The sequence below is a fragment of the Lutra lutra genome, chromosome 4 (genome assembly GCF_902655055.1).
Source record: "Lutra lutra chromosome 4, mLutLut1.2, whole genome shotgun sequence".
In the NCBI taxonomy this organism is placed as follows: Eukaryota; Metazoa; Chordata; class Mammalia; order Carnivora; family Mustelidae; genus Lutra; species Lutra lutra.
Genome location: NC_062281.1, coordinates 68629169 through 68643899, shown reverse-complemented (window position 1 = coordinate 68643899; position 14731 = coordinate 68629169). Strand labels below are relative to the sequence as shown.

General features: G+C 37.5%; 1 protein-coding gene across 3 annotated transcripts in view; it reads right to left on the bottom strand.

The window, feature by feature from the left end:
- PDE7A (phosphodiesterase 7A) overlaps window positions 1–14731 on the bottom strand; it is a 116510-nt gene that overhangs the window by 31206 nt on the left and 70573 nt on the right. The window lies entirely within an intron of this gene.

Below are 14731 nucleotides of genomic sequence, written 5' to 3'. Positions count from 1 at the left end.
TTCAGATTTGACTCAGATTTGATTATAACTGCTTATTTACTTGTCTCCAATAAATGATGACCTCCAATGTAGGCAAGAACTATCTTCAGCTCTTTATTCCAAAGCCTAATAATAGCACCAGGTAGATATGTGAAAAATATACTGAATAAATGCATCCTATTTTTGAAATACCTGATGAGTTTTCAGATTCCCATATACTCACAGAAGCCAGAAATAATAATATACGTTGTTAAGTACATATTTCACAATGTATTCATTTTTCATTTCACCAAATCTAAAACAGAAAGTATCTACAACAACTGTGCAATCAAATTCCTGGTCTTTATCAATGTAACTTACAGTAAAAGGACTGGAACCAAAATGGTAAAACTATTAATATCAAGTGATAATGTCCAAGTAGAATTAGCAAGTTTGAGGAAATGAAGGTAGACTAAATTCTGTGAAAACAATGTTCCCAAGTGCTTTGCAAAAAGTTCCTCATTTAGTCCTTAGCAATCTCAAAAGATAAATATTATCCTTCACTTTACACATGAAAACACTGAATCAACAAGAGATTAAGTAACTCACCCAAGGTCACACAGCCAATACAGGATACAAGTGGATTTTAAAACACAGAACTGTTTGCTTATAAAGCCTATGTCCACACTATGACTCCTAAGTTTTTATTATATCTTTACCGTATTGTTTATTGGTTATTAATTGTAAAAATTTTGTGTATAAAATTATCTAAAACTGTTTACTTAGACAAAAGCATGCAGAAAAAGAGAGGGGAAAGATGCTATTGTATAAGAATTTATGCCTGATATGATCCTTCTAGTCCTATTCTTAGAAAAGAGCGAATCTGGAAGGGACAGAGTTGAATGGTACGAATATATGGGGAGCAGATGAGATCTAATTAATATGATACCAGCACTACCATCTCTGTTTTCATAAGGCACCCTACAGTTTTAGAAAAGTGCATTCATATCAGCTATCCCATTCAGTAATCAGAATAATATGAAGATGACAAGAGTATCACCCCATTTTATAGTTACAACCTTAGAAACCAAAGTAGAAATGCAATACAATTAATCTGTGGGAGCTAAAGCACTTAGAAAATTCTAGAAAATGTTGCAGAATACATGTATTCTATCCATTATGGAAAAGTAACCTAAAAGAGTTCAAGGTCATGAGCATGTCTTCATGAGCATTTCCTTCAATTTATCTTAAAAATCACACACAAAAGGTAACAACTTTATCACTGGCAATTACACTGCATCCCAGTGCGCGTGTGTTTGCATGCATGTATACAGAAGTAACAGTAGCATCACTGCTTTCAAATTCTATATCCAAACTCATGCACCCCAGAAATAAATGTGAGAATCTCTTTGGGAGGAGAGCTGCACAAGGACCAAAAAATTAATGAGCCTCATTTGAGGGGAAAACCCTAATAACTCAAAGCACTATGCTGAGTCCTCCTATCAACACAGCAGGATTCACAGTGTCAGTGGTTAAGACATCTGGGAGCCTGGTAGCCAGAGCCCTATTCACAAGATCACAGCTGTATGCGCCTGCTTTACTCCTTATTTTCTGGGTAATTTCTGACAAGTCACAACCTCTTACTGTCTCATTTTCCTTAACTGAAACAAAACAAAACAAACCAAAACAAAAAACTAAGCATGGGGCGCCTGGGTGGCTCAGTAGGTTAAAGCCTCTGCCTTCGGCTCAGGTCATGATCCCAGGGTCCTGGGATCGAGCCCCACATCGGGCTCTCTGCTCTACAGGGAGCCTGCTTCCTCCTCTCTCTCTCTCTGCCTGCCTCTCTGCCTACTTGTGAACTCTGTCTGTCAAATAAATAAATGAAATCTTTAAAAAAAACAAAAACAAAACTAAACATAATTCATGTCTTCCTGTTTCCCAGAGTCCTGAAGTTGGTACACATTATCCAGAATTCTGGTTTGACCATACTGAGTTGAGAATGAATATTAGACACTGACTCAAGGGCAAATGCTCTCTCACAAGAGCCTAGCACCATCCAGCAAGACTAATCCCATAAATAACCTATACAAAGGATCAGAAACAGAGCTTCATTTAACGATAGAACCAGACTTAACAAGTACTGAGTATTTCACAGACAATGTAAGAAAGGGGAGAAGCTGTCCAGATGAAACAGCAAATCACCCAAAGTGTTTTCTTTCTAGAAGGCCTGGGGAAGATTACTTAAGAAGATTACATTGTGGAAGACTGAAAATCCCATAAGATCCTCCAGAGACAGCAGCTAAAACTACCCCTAAGCTTTGCCTAAGACTTTATGTTGAACCAGAATTTGGGGGAGAAGGGAAGAGAACATTTGATTTTTCTATTAGGCTAGTTATTGAATATGTCATGCATTCACATGTCTAAAAAATGGAAGAGGAAGCAAGACGGGATGAAGAAAAGCAGGGAAAGAATATGAGGAGGAGGGACGGAGGGAGAGAAGGCAAAAGGGAGAAAACACAGTGAAAAACCTAACCCTATCCAGTCATCCATGCAACTACGTCCTAAGCCCTCCTCCAAAGTGATAATCTTTTTCTTAAAGTATTCTGTGTACCTTTCCTGAGTTTGGTCAAATGTAAGAAACATTACATACTATTTCAAGTCTACTTTGTGTGACAATAATAAAGCCACACAGCTCTCTTTTGGTTACTATTTAGATGGGAGTATCACTCCCATCTGTTTACTTTGAACCTCTTTGTTTCTTCATACCTAAAGCCAGTCCCTTCTATACAGCATATAGATGGACTCTGTGTTTTTTTTTTTAAATTTAGTTTGCCAATCTCCACTTTTAAGTAGAATTTAATCTATTTACATTTAAGGTGATTATTGATAAAGAAGGATTTACTTCTGGCATTTTGATATTATTTTGGGTATGTTTTGTATGGTTTTTTTGTTCCTTAATTCATCAATTATTGCCTTTTTCATTTAGCTGGTATTTTGTAGTGTACCATTTTGACTCCTTCTTCTTTCCTTCTCTGTATATTTTTTAGCTCCATAGTATTATCTTGGGCATTAAAATTAATGTCTTCAAGTTACAACAACCTAGTTTGCACAGTACCAACTTATTGTACAAACACTCCACTCTGATATTCTCCAACTGTTCCCTTTTACCTTGCTATTGTCACAGACTGCATCTTTACTGTGTAAGCACACACAGATTTATAAAAAAGTAACAAACCAGATGTACAATACTACTTTATATTTACCTATATAGTTACCCTAGCCGGTATTCTTTATTTCTTTTTATGGTTTCAGGTTATTCTCTAAGGTCCTTTCAGCTCATCCTGAAGGACTGCCTCCAGCATTTCTTATAGCACATGAAGGATAGTTTTGCCACATAATTCTTGATGGCTAGCCCCCCTCCTCCTTCAGGATTCTAAATATGTCATCTTACCTCCCCCTTCTGGCTTCCAACATTTCTATAATGAGAACAATCAGTTGCTAATTTTACTAAGGATCCCCTGTTACGACAAATTGCCTCTCTTTTGCTGCTTTCATAATTCTGTCTTTGGGTTTCAACAATATGACTATATTGTGTCTCAGTGTGGATCTCTGAGTTTATCCTGCTTGGAGTTCACTAAGCTTAGATGTACGTATTTCATGTCTTCAGATTTGGGAAGTTTTCCATCTTTTTTTTTCCTTCAAATTCCTTTTCTGCTCCTTTCTTCTTCCTGCTACTGGGACTCCTAGATTCATACATTGGTACATATGATGATCTCCCACCAGTTTATTGGGCTCTGTTCATTTTTCTGTTTCTCAGTTTGAATCATTTCCATGGTCTTTAAGTTCACTGATCCTCCTCTGTCTACTCAAATCTGTTGTTGAATCCCTCTAGTGAATTTTTCATTTTCAGTCATTATGCTTTTTAGCCCCAGAATTTGTTAGGCTCCTTTTTGTAATTACTATCTACTGAGATTCTGGTTTTGTTCAGACAATGTTTTCCCAAATTCCTTTAGTTCTTTGTCCATGGTTTGCTTTTAAGCATTTAAGATACTTGATTTAACATCTTTGACTAGCAATTCCTAAGTATGGGTTTCCTCAGGGGTGGCTTCTGTGAAATTCTCCCGTTGTATGTATGGGCCATACTCTGGTTTCTTCGTATATTTTATAGGGTTTTTGTTGTTGTTGTTGTTGTTGTTGTTGTTGTTGTTGTTTTGAGAAAACGATATTTTGACTATTATACTGGAAATCTATTCTCCTCCAATACTGCTTACTTTTGCTTGTTGTGGGCTGAAGCCATCTGTTTTGACATTTTCAAACTATTTTCACTTTTGCATATCTATTTGCCTTTGTGTGTTTCTTGTTGTGTGTGGTCACTGAAGTTCCTGATCCATTATCTCTGCAGTCATTGCCAACACAGTGACCCAACACAGATTTCCTTAAATGTGTGGCTCTAAAAGGAGGAGTGGAGGGGAGGAACAGATTCTTTAAATCTTCCAGTAGACACTGCTGGGTGAAACCTCTGCAGCTGAAAGGCTGAAATGAGGGCAAATATCTGTGCCTAGCACTCAGGGATCTGACAGACTGACTTAAACATAAAACTCCAAAGTTTTGGAGAACAAAGTCCCCAATGCCTACCCTGGTTTCAGCAAGCCCCTCCAGGAATATAGGCCACTGTCCCCAAAGGCTAAAGGGCTGAGGAATGGGGAATGATCACTGGTTTGTGCATGAACTGCCAAATAGCAGCTTCTTCCTTCATCAAGTACTCCCAAGGTTCTTGTAAGTGTCCAAACAGGATCCAGAGACCTGAAATAGTAGACTCTGGTCTTTTTCTCCAGTTTAGTGGTTGCTTTGGTAGAGAGATAAATCCCTCGATCTTCCTACCCTGTCATTTTGAGTGAGATCTGCCCCTTTCTTTTAAAGATGTGTTTTTCTTGGTTCCTTTCTGGGAGTAGCTGCCCTAAACCATCTCATCTGCTCAACCAAAGTTTGAAACGGGGGGGGGGGGGGGGGGGGGGAGAATCTGCATGGGAAGACTTATCTGTATAGAGACAACCAGTGTTAACAGTCTGGCACTCCAGATATTTTTCTATGAATCATTTTCTATATGCATGTGTATGTATAGTTTTTCTTTTATCCAAGACAATTCATAGTAATTTTTTACTTACAAATTCATGAAGATCTTTTCAATAAGTAACATAAATACCATCATTACTTTTTTACTAGTTATATATTATTATAAAATTATTCTAAAGTATGAAATTATCATAATTAATCTTTTTGCTTTTTGGCTGTTTCTGACTTATTTTTCTTACAATTCTGTAATAAACATTCTTTTTTAAAAAAAATATTTGACAGAGAGAAAGAGAGAAAGCACACAAGCAGGAGGAGTGGCAGGCGAGGGAGAGGAAGAAGCAGGCTCCCTACCAAGCAGGGAGCCCGACGCAGGGCCTGATCCCAGGACCCGGGGATCATGACCTGAGCCGAAGGCAGATGTTTAACCAACTAAGCCACCCAGGTGCCGCTCTGTGATAAACATTCATAGAACTAAATCTTTACACAAATCCTGGTTTGGAAAAAACCCTCAGAAGTAGAATAAGCACAAAGGAGCACATTTCAATGGCTTCTAAAACACACTGCCAAACTGGAGAATAAGTTTTCTAAAAGAAAATTAGAGAGGCTTCCAGAACTGTCCTAGGATAGCTTCCAAAATGTGATCTAAGAAAAGGCATCAGTGACTATAAATCAAGGATGAAGCATGATGATGTCATTTTAAGATGGAAATTTTTAGTTTCATCAGGTTTGCTCTCCTCCCATTCTTCTCCCTTGCACACACACATACACACACACAAATGGATTCACCATAATGATCAGACATAAAATTCTTATACTGAAACAAGAAAAGAGCACTACAGGGGAAAAAAAAAAGAATATCAAGTTAACTATAAAAAAGGTTACATGGTATAAAAAAGTATTACATGGGGAATAAAAAAGGTTATAAAAAAGGTTACATGGGGAACTAGAAACAAGAATGAGTGACTGTGAGAATTTGATTAGTACTCTTCACTCAGACAATTAACTAAAAAGCTCACCCTCTGACCATACCACATAAAATCTGACCCTACTACCAATACCGTCCTGAGCTTGTTCTGTAACTTGAGGCAGGCACTATTTATTTCACGGCAAAACACACAATAGATTAAAACCGTCTTTATTAAAGCCCAGCTTCCACCAGGCTAGGACTATTTATTTTAAGTCCCAGGCTTGTTCTAGTTTACATGGTTACCTACATTCCAATCCAGCTTAGAAAGCCAACAAGGCTCACTGAATTAATCAAGTTACTATTAAAGAGCTGTTAGCTCTGCTGGTTCTCTTCTAAAATATCACATTACCTCACTATGTGACCATGAACAAACTAATCAGCCTCCAAAAACTTAATGAGTGTTGTTACTAAATGTTCGTGGGAGTTACTTCCAGCCAACCATTCTTAGAGTCTCTGGGCCAAAAAACTGAAATGTGGGATAGGAAGCACATTTAGAAGCAATTTTTCCCCCTAATACTAGAAAGTAGACAGGAAATACAAGCAATAGGTCAAGGAAACAAAAGGGCTGGAGAATCACACACATTGAGCAGTATTACTCCTGACAGTCCCAGACTCTCTTCTCTATCATCCAAGTTGCATGGCAAAGGATGTCACTGATACTTAGTTACTAGACAAAAATGTTTTTAACAAAAAGTCTTGGGATCTTGAGACTTGATCACTACTTGCTGTAATGGTCCACAAGAGGGAGCCCTGTAGTCACCGTATTTCCACCTTAAAGTCAACTTAGATGCATGCAAGTAATCACGAATTATCCTTGGAGATTATTTTAAAAATGTTTTTTAAATTCAGTTCCAACTCAAGCCTAGGACAATGTCATGTTGAATGGTAATGGAATAAAAAACCTGGGGGTGCCTGGATTGCTCAGTGGGTTAAATAAAGCCTCTGCCTTTGGCTCAAGTCGTGATCTCAAGGTCCTGGTATCCAGCCCTGCATCAGGCTCTCTGCTCAGCGGGGAGCCTACTTCCCTTCCTCTCTCTCTGCCTGCCTCTCTGCCTACTTGTGATCTCTGTCAAATAAATAAATAAAATATCTTAAAAAAAAAACAAACCTGAATTCTATATTCTAATCTCCCTTTAATTTTCCTAAAAACACACACACAGAACCGTATCTGAAAGGCTAGTATTAATATTGAATAATTACATTTATCAATGTCTATGGGGAAACTTTGCTTGGAAGAATATTTACATTGAGCATGTGTGGACACATGGGGAAGAGCAAGGTGCATAAAGCCACGGTGAAGTCTTGTAGTAAACAGTACAGCAGAGTGGGTAAAACACATGGGCTTGAGAGTCACACACCTGAGTTCGAATCCCAGCTCTGCCACTTTTACTAGTTTTGTGACATTAGGAAAATTATTCAGGTCTTAACACTTTCCTCACTGTAAAACAGGCTTCATAGGACTGTTGTGAAAATTAAATGAGATAATACATGCAATATGTCTTTCTGGGAAAGAATAAACACTTCAACATTAATGGCTACAATTATCATACATATCAAATATTTTTTTACTGGAGGTATAACTGGTCTGTAACATTATTTTCAAGTTCAAATATTTTTAAACACATGACTTCACACTACTTATTTTAACAAAACCGAACTTATTCTTTGTGACAGCATAACTTCATCCTGAAGACCACTGTATACTTTTATATACTATCAAAATAAATGCTCATATTTAAAAGATTTCAATATGCGTACAATTTTATTACTTTATTTGTGTATGTAACTATGTGTGTCTGTATGTATGCATTTAAGTAGGCTCCATGCCCAGCGCAGAGCCCAATGTAGGGCTCTAACTCACAACCATGAGATCGAGGGTCAGATGCTCAACAAACTGAGCCACCCAGGCGCCCCCAATTTCCTTACTTTAAAATGAGTATATAAATAGCCCAAGCTTCAATACAAATAAAAGAAATAAACGTGCTACTCATAATCTAAAATCAGATCAATGTTAAGCTATAAAATCAATATTCTTTCCCTTAAGCAATTCTTACAGTTTATGGAATGCAAAGTTCACTTGACAGGATTTGATATAATAATTAATATGAAACTCTTTTAAAGATTATTCTTATTATTGTTCTGGATTAGGCATTTCCATAGTAGGATATGTGATATGTTGGATCTCTCTTATGTTCAAACTCAGGACTTGAACATAGCTCCTTATTGATTACATTTTTAATTACCTTCTTAGTGAACTAAGAAAAGAAAGTACAAAAAGATTTAATGTGTAACATATAAAATAAAGCCTAAAGTTAAATCTTCTATTCCCCCAGTTCTTCCAAGCACAATTAGAATTAAAATACCATTAAATTGTATTAAGGCCCATTCCATATTAGTTCCCTAATTTGTGCTATGAAGTTCAAGAAGATAGCTAGAGGACAGAATATTCTATCAGTTTGGGACAAAGAAATAACAAAAATCAGTGGTTTTCAAATGTAGACATTTCACAAGCACCTGGAAACTAGGTAAAAAAAATTTTTTATAAGATTTTATTTATTTAACAGACAGATCACAAGTAGGCAGAGAGGCAGGCAGAGAGAGAGAGAGAGAGAGAGAGAGAGAGGAGGAAGCAGGCTCTCTGCTAAGCAGAGAGCCCGATGCGGAGCTCTATCCTAGGACCCCAGAATCATGACCTGAGCCGAAGGCAGAGGTTTTAACCCACTGAGCTACCCAGGTGCCCCAAACTAGGTAAATTTTTAAAAATACACAAACATGGGGCAGAGTGCTCTGTTTCCTAATTCAGTTCAACACAGCTGTGCTCCTCTCTACACGCACTTGTTCATAAGGGGATTCTTATAAGAAGTAGGATCATTCATGACAAAAAGGCAGGGGAAAAAAAGACATAAGATAATTGTTTCCTGTGATATCTCTGTGAACTATTATAGATATGTTGTTTACATTACATATTATAGATATGATCTCAAGATAAATGGATGACTGGGAACCAACTAAAATTTAACAGAAACCCCAGACAAGATGTGACCTTAGTCTACAATACCACAGATTTAAGTAGAGGCTGGGATGCTATATTTGTAATGAGACCAAATTATAAGTGGTGAATAGCTACGTTAGCAGATCAAACAAATAATGGCTGAAGAAAATATGGTTGTAAATAGTAAAAGTACTGGCCAGGTGGTTAATAGGAAAAAGACTGTAACAAAGAAAAAGTCATGGTTGAGGGAAACACTGAGCAACAACTTTTAAGTCTAAAGGGAAGATGTGGGAAAAGCTACCAAATAGCATAGCATCTACTCTTGTGTGTGAGTTGCTATACATTAAAGACTCAGGTAATCTAAGACAATAAAATCAGTAAGACACGGACTTTTAAACTCAAAATACACATAGAAACAGATGTTCTTTCTGATCATGTAACAGTATAAAACAAGTACTAAAGTCCGACACAGCCCTGTTAGGAAGACAGGAAACAATCCCAAATCAAACACACATGAGGATCTAAGAACAAGTTTAAGGAGTTTGTAGGTTTTCATAGCGAGTCGTTACAATAAAGACAACAGAAGACATTTGGTTCAGCAGAACGGCAGCAACCAGCCTGAATTTGGTTCATAGTTTCAGATTATATTTAGGGAACGACAAGTGGGACCCTATAAAACCTACCAGTGGAAGATAGTTTTAGACAACTTGATGCCAAGGAGCCAGACCCTGCCAGAGGCTAGGAACAAAGAGATGAGTAAGACTAAAAGCCTAGAAAACCTAAAAGCTTTTAGGCTACAATTTAAGTATCCTGACAAGTTCCCTTGCTGCCCTAGTAAGAGTGGAGTAAAGCGCTAAAACGAACACAAAGCTCTAGATAATGGGTAAAACACACATGGACTGGAACATTACCACATGCCAGAAGGAAAAGAAAATGGAAAGACCTGCATTTACGTGGACATGAAAAAAAAAAAAACAAACCTGTATGAAGAGCATATTCCTTGTACTACATCTTGTCTGATATTGGCAGAGAGAACATGCCTTCCAGTCTGGATGACGTCAGTAAGCTCTAGTGAACTCCATGAAAAGAAGTAACTGTCAAGCTGGAAGCTTCTGTTACTATTTAATAATGATGCCAGAAATCTTTCAAAAAACAAAGCAAAAAACCCCCAAACAAACCCAAAAAACCAAACCTCATCAGATTTTCTAAGCGCACACAGAGAGTTACAGCAGTTCTTGTACATTTTAAAGATACTAGTATTGGTTATTATATAGGCTAAAAATCATGTGTAACTAAAAGAATGATTCATTAATTCAGGGACATATAACTTTAGAAGCAAGCAAGAGATAAAGTGTGACGAAATGTCAACAGAGAATTCATTTCATCAGGTCCCGTAAACTGAAGCCTCAAAATACTGTCACTCAACAGACCAGGTATTAGAAGACTATCTGTAGGAATATTTGGGGCTGTTAATCCAGCCTGCTGAAAGTAAGCCACTGTACTCAAAAGGAAGAAAGTGAAATGAGGAGTCTCCTGGTGGTCTCTAGAGTTGAGTGAAAGCAATAAACTGGAGAAAGCCTGGGGAGGAGAAGCCACATTAAGGAAGGACACTCAAGAGCACAGGAGCCCAGGGTAGGGAGACACAGCTCTGAGCACCTTGCTGTGTAAACTACTCTCCTGTGGCGCTCATGTCTCCATCAACCCCTCACTCTCTAATCAAACAATTTTTTCTGCCCCCCACTTCAGCTTTTTCTCCCAGTGTGTTAATGATATATATCACTCAGTGTCACTAGGTGCCTCAAACGTAGACTTTTCACAACATAAAATCAGGAGACTACATAGGTTAAACTTAGTTGAATGAAGGACATCCAGAAGCAGTTTTTAAAAGCCAGAGGACCAGAAGTCTGTACCTTCGTGAAAATAATTCCCAGACACAGCAGGTCTGAGCATTAGGGATCTTTTTACCTATTTTTAAAATTTATTTATTTATTTATTTATTTATTTATTTTTAAAAAGATTTTATTTATTTATTTGACAGACAGAGATCACAAGTAGGCAGAGAGGCAGGCAGAGAGAGAGGAAGGGAAGCAGGCTCCCTGCTGAGCAGAGAGCCCGATGCAGGACTCGATCCCAGGACCCTGAGATCATGACCTGAGCCGAAGGCAGCGGCTTAACCCACTGAGCCACCCAGGTGCCCCAATTTATTTATTTTTTTGACACAGAGAGAGAGAGAGAGAGCGAACGAGCACAAGCAGAAGGAGTGGCAGACTCCCTGATGAGCAGGGAGCCTGATGCGGGACTCGATCCCAGGATGCTGGGATCGTGACCTGAGTTGAAAGTAGACTCTTGACCAACTGAGCCACCCAGGCACTCCAGGGATCTTTTAAAAATGGGATGAAAGCTTAAGTTTCTCAGTGGGTCTCAAGAAAGTGTTAATACCGACATTTTCACATATATGATACATATTACCTCTTGTTCTATAATGTAAAAGTTAATAAGAACAAAAAAACAAAGGTGAAGAATGCTTCAGAAATTCCCTTCAGTGAGAAATGATACCTGGGAAAAATTTTTGAATTCTTGTCCCACAGAACCACAATAATACCTAATAAATGCACACAGAAGTTAGCATGAGCTGCCCACTAAAGCATCAGAGACAAAAGAGAAAAAGTAAAATCTGGTTAAGAATAAAGCTTCTGTGCAATACATCCATTTCAGGAAAAACTTAAAGATATAGCAGAATTTACTGATTAAAGCAGAATCATTGCAACAAAGATGCCAGACTAATAACCCTGACTGCAGATTTATTCCAGATTTTTGGGAAACACTTCTTGGCAAAGAGGATTCGTGATCATCGAAATCCCTCCATCCTTTGTAGCAATGAATATAAGTAAGCTTCGAATCATCCTCCCAAAGTTTGGACTCTCTCAGTTCTGTAGGCACAACCACAGAACCAGTCTACTACCAGTTATTTAACAAATACATAATCTGAATAAAAACGCATCCTTTTGAACAAGCACATGATTACCACACTTTCTATTTGGAAATCATTTCAAAATACAGATCTAAAATACAAAAAGTTGCAAACTAAATAGTACAAAGAATACCCTTTACTCAGATTTGTCACTGTTAACATTTTATTACATTGCTTTAACATTTGCACGGCGTTGTGTGTGTGTGTGTGTGTGTGTGTGTGTGTGTGTACACGATTCTCCTTCTGAACATCTGAGAGCAGGTTAGAAACATTCTGGCTTTTTACTTCTAAATACTTCAGTCAATAATACCACAATTTAATGCATTTCCTATATAAACAAAGCCAAAATGAACATCTTTGGACGTACATTAACATTTACATGTGATTATTCCCTTTGCACACATTTCTGGTGGTGAAATCAAAGGAAAAATCTGTTTAAAACTCTTTTTTTTTTTTTAAAGATTTTATTTATTTGACAGAGAGAAATCACAAGTAAGCAGAGAGGCAGGCAGAGAGAGAGGAGGAAGCAGGCTCCCCGCTGAGCAGTAAGCCCGATGTGGGGCTCGAACCCAGAACTTGGGATCATGACCTGAGCCGAAGGCAGCGGCTTAACCCACTGAGCCACCCAGGCGCCCTGTTTAAAACTCTTGATGCAGACTGAGGAACTGCCCCCTAGAGCCCGTCACAATGTTACTATCACCAGCACTGGAACAGACAGGTAAACCTCCTAAATTTGACAGGAATTTGTCTGTTTAGAAGAAAGGCTGAGCACTCTTTCTGCATTTAAGGTAATTCTGTGTTGAACTGATTTTCTTCTGTTGTTTCTTTACACCCTTTCAGAAAGACTCAAAAACCTATTGTGAAAATAAATTTATGGGCCTTAAGAGAAGATGGATTTATGATAAAAGACAATCCAAACAACAAAAACTCAAGGCAGAAAAACCTGTAATATCTACAGAATTTTCCCTAACTAGGCAGCTCTCTTGAGAAGTCACCTTGAGTTTGATCCCGGGTTTCGGCACCAAAAAAAAAAAAAAGAGAGAGAGAGAGAAAGACAGAAGAGAAGCCACATTGATATTGTAAACCTAAACACTTTTTTATAAATTGTATTATAAAAAATATTGATAGAAAAGCACAATATTGCAGTGTAGATGTCTAATTTCCAGGTATATTCCAGCATTTAAATATTAGCACCTCACAGATAAAACACAGAGAACACAAAATTACTGACAAAAAACAGTATTAATTAATATGCTAATAGCATACTACATCTCTTTACCAATTGTGATGCATTTTCCCCTACTTCTTCAGCTTTTCCTCTCTTTAGAAAGACCCAACTTTGGGTACCGAGTACAGGACAGATTGCAGGAGAGAAATCTTAATGTTTAAGATAATGCCAGAATAATCCCAGACAGGGGTGATGAAGGTCTGAATTAAGCAGGAGAAGAGATAAAAGAGGACAGAGAGGAAAGAAGTATGGCAGTTATTTCCGGCTAGAGAATACATGGAATTTAATACAGTCTGGATTTAAGCAACAGAAGAGCAGAAAGAAACAGGAATTTTACAACAGGGAAATTAAGAGTGACTTCAAGTTACAACCATAGAGATGCACAGAAGAGGTGTTAAGGAGCTCTATATAGAGAGAATTCTAACTTTAATCAATTTAATACACATATCTAGAAGTTTGCAATCTGAACATCTAAAAACTATTTTAACTTGAGCTTGCAATGTTTTGTGCCACTGTGAAAAATAAGATGTTATTTTTAATTATATATATGGGAGAAGACACATTACTAAAGTCTTTCAAGTGCTTCAGTCCTTCTGAAGGTTTAAACTTATCCTGGAAAGCTACTTAAGGGTAGGTAGGTGCCTTCCACCAAGTCTGCAGAAGAGAAGGTTCCTGGAGATGGCTCATGGGAGGTTTTAGTCATAGCAGCAGCATGTGCTCACTCAAATTAGATCACATTTCACAAAACATACTAGATTAAGATTTTTTCTTTTACGAATTCTGAGCTCTGCGATAAACAGTACCCACACTACCAGTAGGAAAAAATGATTCATTTTTTTCTATTAAAAAAAAAAAAACCCTCCAAATTTTATTGTCTTAGCTTAGAGACACTGTTTTGCAGTAACTATAGAACCTATTCTAAAGTGAGCCAATTTTCCAACTACAACCCAGACTCTTAGACTTTTGTCACTTTTTGTAAACAATCAGTGTAATGAGGTCAAGAGTTATAAGATACCATATCACACGGTTCCTACAATGGGTCTAAATCATCAGATCCGGATCCAAGTCTAAGTCCCCAAATCCAATTTAATACCTTCAAGCCTGGTACTGCTTCATACTGTTTTCAACCATTCTATGTCATTAGGTTTCATTTTTTACCTAGTCTGAGCATCTTCATCTCTTAGAAGGAATATCTCATCCCTTTACCTTTATTACTATCATCAATATCTTTGGTCTGCTCTCATTTTGTCCTTCAGATGTTATATTACTTGCTCCTGGTTTTGTTATGATTTAGAAGGTACCCATCCTATTTTAATTCCACTAGAAAGTACTTCCAATAATTTGGTCATTTGTAACTTCCCTCTCCCAACAACATGTCCCACTATGTCCCTCATTTAAATTGACACTTTATAACAATTATATTTTTCAAATCCCCTATTTCATTAAATTCAGTGAACGGCAAGGGGTTATACTAGAGATTCCCAAGACAACGGTACCTTTCTATATAATACTGTCAATATTTAGACTTAACCTTTTTACTGA